This window comes from Salmo salar, chromosome ssa04 (genome assembly GCF_905237065.1).
Source record: "Salmo salar chromosome ssa04, Ssal_v3.1, whole genome shotgun sequence".
NCBI classification, from domain to species: Eukaryota; Metazoa; Chordata; class Actinopteri; order Salmoniformes; family Salmonidae; genus Salmo; species Salmo salar.
Window position 1 is genome coordinate 28,521,073 of NC_059445.1, and position 5,506 is coordinate 28,526,578.

The 5,506-nt window shown below is 38.0% G+C and overlaps 1 long non-coding RNA gene across 1 annotated transcript; it reads left to right on the forward strand.

Moving 5' to 3' along the window:
• Nucleotides 1-1,382: 1,382 nt before the first annotated feature.
• On the forward strand, nucleotides 1,383-5,202 carry LOC106602789 (uncharacterized). Its single transcript, XR_001328297.2, has 4 exons — nucleotides 1,383-1,698; nucleotides 1,994-2,065; nucleotides 2,247-2,294; nucleotides 2,428-5,202. It is a non-coding gene; the product is annotated as an uncharacterized lncRNA (long non-coding RNA).
• The last annotated feature ends 304 nt before the right edge of the window (nucleotides 5,203-5,506 follow it).

The following is a 5,506-nucleotide window of genomic DNA, read 5'->3' on the forward strand; positions in this document are numbered from 1 at the left end:
CGGTGCAAACGAAATGGCATCAAACACCTGGAAACCATGTTTTGATGTATTTACCGTTCCACAAATTCCGCCACAGTCATTACCATGAGCCCGTTCTCCCCAATTAAGCTGCCACCTGTGCTGTCAAACACTTCAAAGGGCTCCTTTACTAGGCTTATGTTTTACCAGTATGGAGTACCCTCATTACTTATTTTGCCGGTACGTAGTACTGGGCCGTACCTCCTTACTTTCACCCCTGAATATATATGCATCACTGGACATCTAGCTAAAGAGAGGAGAAAAAAGAGAGGTGTAGTGTGAGAGAGAAAGGGGTGGGGCTTGAGAGAAAATGATTAACACATGACTTAAATCTGAGGATTAGCATCTTGTTTCGTCTGTTGATGTTTCTCACTATATTTAGTGAATGTGAACAATATTTGTGAACAATATTTGAGTTGTTTTAAACATTTAAACATGTTTTAAATCACAGTCACATTATGATGAGTAAAGTAGGATAAAGATCCAAAGGCCAAATTCAATGGTCAAATGTTAAAATCATTCAATGGTTGAAATCAATAAAAGCTTTGACATAATATAGTATAATGTTACTCCACTGCTTATTTTACTGGGTAGCTTATGATGAGCAAGTAAATATGTCACTGGGTTACAGTTACTGTACCTGGATACAGTACAGTACATATTCATAAACGGACAAGGCAAAGATTGCAACAAGGCAAGATTAAAAACATATTTCTGTTTTAGTCTGTACATGGAAACTGAAATGTTGCAAGTGGCCCATGTGAGTGTTGCCGTAATCTCTCAATGAAGACACAGACTCACAGTCAGTGTTTTCATCAAGTTAACACTCGTTCTGTACTTGTTCTTGCAGGAGGTGCTTGATTATACTGAAAGTAAGATTGGTCTACTTCAGGAGATTTACTCTCAAAGTTACCAGCACGTTCGCAAAGAAAACATAGAGACAAATAAAAGATAGATTTAAAAAAATAGATGAGAAAATCAAAGCGTCCAATATGTCTGTTCCACCACAGGTAAGTGGTAGTCTAACTATGCAGCTGATACTGTACTTGAGCACTAAATCAAGCCACTACTGTGTGATGAATGGGTATTGAAGGAATTTCAATTTCAAACCATGAGTGACACCATGTGGTTAAAGGTAATAACCTCACCTGGTGTGTGTGTGTTTTTCCGGTGTGTGTGTGTGTGTGTGTGTGTGTGTGTGTGTGTGTGTGTGTGTGTGTGTGTGTGTGTGTGTGTGTGTGTGTGTGTGTGTGTGTGTGTGTGTGTGTGTGTGTGTGAGTACATACTTGTGTGAATACTTTTTGACAGAGAATGACCCTGTGTCATCTATTCATTATTTCTTAATTCAGAGCCCATTACAATGGATTAAGCATATCATGCCCGAGTAATAATATTGAGACAGTGATATTTGGAAATCATTTGTATGACATCCAGACACAGTATTAACCCTCTCAGTCTCGTCAAGATCAACAAAAGGCTAATATTGATTAATGAGTCTAATAAGTAGATAATGATTGTTTTCATTGCTAATCTGCGTATTTATGTAGAGGTTGCTATGAGACAAACTACATCCGAAATGAGGCAAGAGTGAAGTTACAGGAACATAACAATTAATAATGAAGACATGCCTGTTCATTCGCTAATGGAATTTCCCTAAAGTACCTGTTTCGAGGAGTCAAGGTAAAGTAAATTCAATTGTAAAGGTGAATTAAATTCCATAACTGTTCAAAGAAAGCTTATTTACATTTACATTTTAGTAATTTAGCAGAAGCTCTTATACAGAGCTACTTACAGTTAGTGCATTCACCTTATGATAGCTGGGTGGGACAACCACATATCACAGTCATAGTGTACATTTTTTTTATGTCAAATTGAAAATATAAAGAAAACATTGTATAAAATTACACAAAAGTGTATGGTTATATGTTAACAAAAACTAAGAAATAAGGACATTGATTCATTTATTCATTTGTAGGTCTGAAAGTCTGCTTTCATGATGAAATTTGCTGTACTTGCCATAATGCTTTTGGTTACTGTGCCTGAAACTGTAAGTGCAAAATTAACTCATCAAAATATCCAGTATATTTTTGTAATTTCAAAGTACACAAACATTTTGTTCAGAACCCTTTCAGTGGTATGATCAATTTAAGCAATTACAAATGTGTGTTTCAACCTGAATAATAAATTGATACGTTGATATGTTTGATGAGTTTGAATCCTTTTTACAGCACTCTGGCCGTCGTCACTATCATGGAAGCTACTCTGACAGTGATGAGGTAAGGGTTTATTTACATTTCTTAAACATAGCTATTTTAAGTATACCCTGTCTGTTGTGGGTTTTTTTGTGATCAAATTTGTATTTTTTTTGTTATATGGTGATACAGTAACTCTGTCTTGTGTTTTTGTTAGAGGTTCTATCTTGCCCTGATCCCAACATTTCACTGGTATCGACCGAGGCCAGTGCCTCCCCGACTTCAGTTCCCTCTCTGGCCCTTCTTCCCTGGATTACTGCCCCAGCCGGCCCCTGCTCCTATCCCAGCACCAAGTCCTGGACCAAGTCCCAGCCAGACCACCACTGCCCCCGCCACCACTAGTAAGAGGGGAGATAACGGATAAACAGGAACATCTCAGAACCGGACCAATACCAACCCAATGGATCTTCTTTTGGACTATATGTTTTTATTCTAAAACCACAATAGTACATTCAATAACAACATATTATACTTTATTCATAAAAAAATCTGGGTGAAATTGTGTATCTTCTTGTTTCAAGTTTTGTTTAATGTTCATTTTTGTTTATTGAATTTAATTCAGCTGTATTAATCACACTTTATTATTTGTGCATTTCTATATATTTGCAATTTTGTTAACTATTCATTGGAATTTGATTTTCTGGTTCATCTTATTGTCTTTGTGTGGATTCATGTTGAAGATCTGCTTTTCTTAATATGTGTACATCTCAATGTATATAGTGGTAAGTATCTTTTTATACACTGTATTATTTTTATATTTTCCTACAATCATTTAAATTTGACATCAACATTTTATTTTGTGACAGCCATAAAGGTGTGGACTATATGAGTCAAGGTAATCATAAGATTAAAGGCTACTGGGTGGGTCTGGCGTTTTGTCTGATTTCACACAGGATTATACCTATGTGTTGGCAACACCCCTGGATTAGACCTACAGCATGGACACACACCAATATCATTGGATTAACAGAGATTAGGTCTAAACTCACTGTTGATGCTGTAATACCTTCTTGTCATGACTCAGATGTCTCTTTCTGCAATGGCTGATGGCAGAAGCAAGATAGCCTACACCTACAGTCAGCATTAAATGCTAATCATTCTTCTTACAGTAAACTCCAGCACACTGGTATTCTAGAATATCAACAACAATCTTAAAGGCGCAGCGCAGTCAAAAACTCAATTATCCTGTGTTTTATATTTCCACACTATGATTTTGGAATAATACTGTGAAATTGTGAAAATTATGACGATGCCCTTTTAGTGAAAGAGCAGTTTGAAAAGACCACCTGGAATTTCTGCCTGTTTTGGTGGGATAGAGGTTTGCCTTGCCTGGTGACATCACCAGGTGGTAAATTACTTAATAGACAATAAGAAAGAGAGTTCCAAACGTCTCTGCCAATAACAGCTAGTTTTCATGTTCTCCTCCCCGCTCAGACCACTCTGGAGAAATTGCTCTTTGCTAGGAAGCAATTTTAGTTCTTTTGACAATTTGTATTGAAAGAAATCACAGTAAAGTACTTAATTGTTACCCATAAATGATTTGATTTTGAGATAACAACGTCTGCATTGGACCTTTAAAATACTCCACAATCAATTTAGGCTAAAGGATCTTAAATAGACTCATAACTCTGCTTAACCCTGATGAACATCTTGACAGAAACGTGATAAGATCTAATGAATTGTTTTTAGAGAATTCTAGAAATACCAGTGTCCTAGAGTTTCTTTTCAACTACTGTACATAGTGTACGTTTTTCCTCCATGCACCTGAAACTATATAAGGTGTGCAGACTACCCTCTTTCTTGCTTATGACTTTCAGTGATGTCCGTTTGTTAAGTATGATCAAGTGTAATCAATACCATGATCAGAAACAGACGATACAGTGACTTTATGTCTTATTAAGGCCAGGCACCACAGGCTGAAATTACATTTTTGCATTTGCCTAGATTTTTTATTTTGGTCTGAAAAGTAAAAATACAAATGTCATCAACATTTTTATAATTTCTGCCACTTACATTTTGTTTACATACATAAATAATTTGAATTAGATATCATTTCAAAGCCCATTTCATAGAGAATGTTACAAACTGGACCAATGTTTACTCTGGAAAAATGTGTACTGTAGCATTGGGGAAAAGGAGTGGGGGGAAAAGGTAATGTGGTAAAAAGGTAAATGGTAAATGTTTTATTACCGTAGCATTATTATATGTTCTCTATATTTATGTACTTGAAAATGTATAAATTGAGAATTCAGCACACATCTTGTGGACAAAATCTGAATGACACTTAGGCTCCTACCTTATTGTATGGCCTTTCGCTTGCATTTCAAAGACGATGGAACAAAAAAAAAGAAAAGGCCAGTTTTTTTGTATTAGATCTAATGTGTTATATTCTCCTACATTAATTTCACATTTCCACAAACTTCAAAGTGTTTCCTTTCAAATGGTATCAAGAATATACATATCCTTGCTTCAGGTCCTGAGCTATAGGCAGTTAGATTTGGTTATGTCATTTTTGGAGAAAATTGAAAAAAAGGGTTCCATCCTTAAGATTAAGTCAGTGGGCTATTACTGTGTTGTAGCATTTATATATATATATGTCACGACTTCCGCCGAAGTCGGTTCCTCTCCTTGTTCGGGCGGCGTTCGGCGTTCGGCGGTCGACATCGCCGGATTTCTAGCCATCGCCGATCCACCTTTCATTTTTCCATTTGTCTTGTCTTCTTTCCCTTCACGCCCTGGTTTCAATCCCCTCAGTATTAGATGTGTATATAACCCTCTGTTCCCCCCATGTCTGTGTGTGGAATTGTTTGTTGTTTCGTGTATGTACACGCTAGACTGGTTTGCGCTGGGTTATGTCAACCCATATTGTGTTTAGTGTTCTTAGTGCCGTGTGTTTTGTTCGCCGAAATAAAAGGCTCCTTTGGCTACCCAACTTCTGCGCTCCTGCGCCTGACTTCCTTACAGCCAGTTACGCATACCTAACAGAATTCCACACCGTACCACGGAGTCAGCAGGAGCAGGTACCCCGGTTATAGGAGTCGAGGAGCGCGTCAGAGAACACGCGGCGATGCTACAACATCTCGGCGTCGCGATGGCCCGCGTCTTCCAGACCCTGGACTGCTGGGAGAGACTGAGAGTCCCTCCAGCACCTCCACCAGCACAACAGGGGTTACCACTACTCGTCCCTCCTGTACCCGGTCCCAGTGGGATGCGTCTTGCCCTTCCCGGGGAGTATG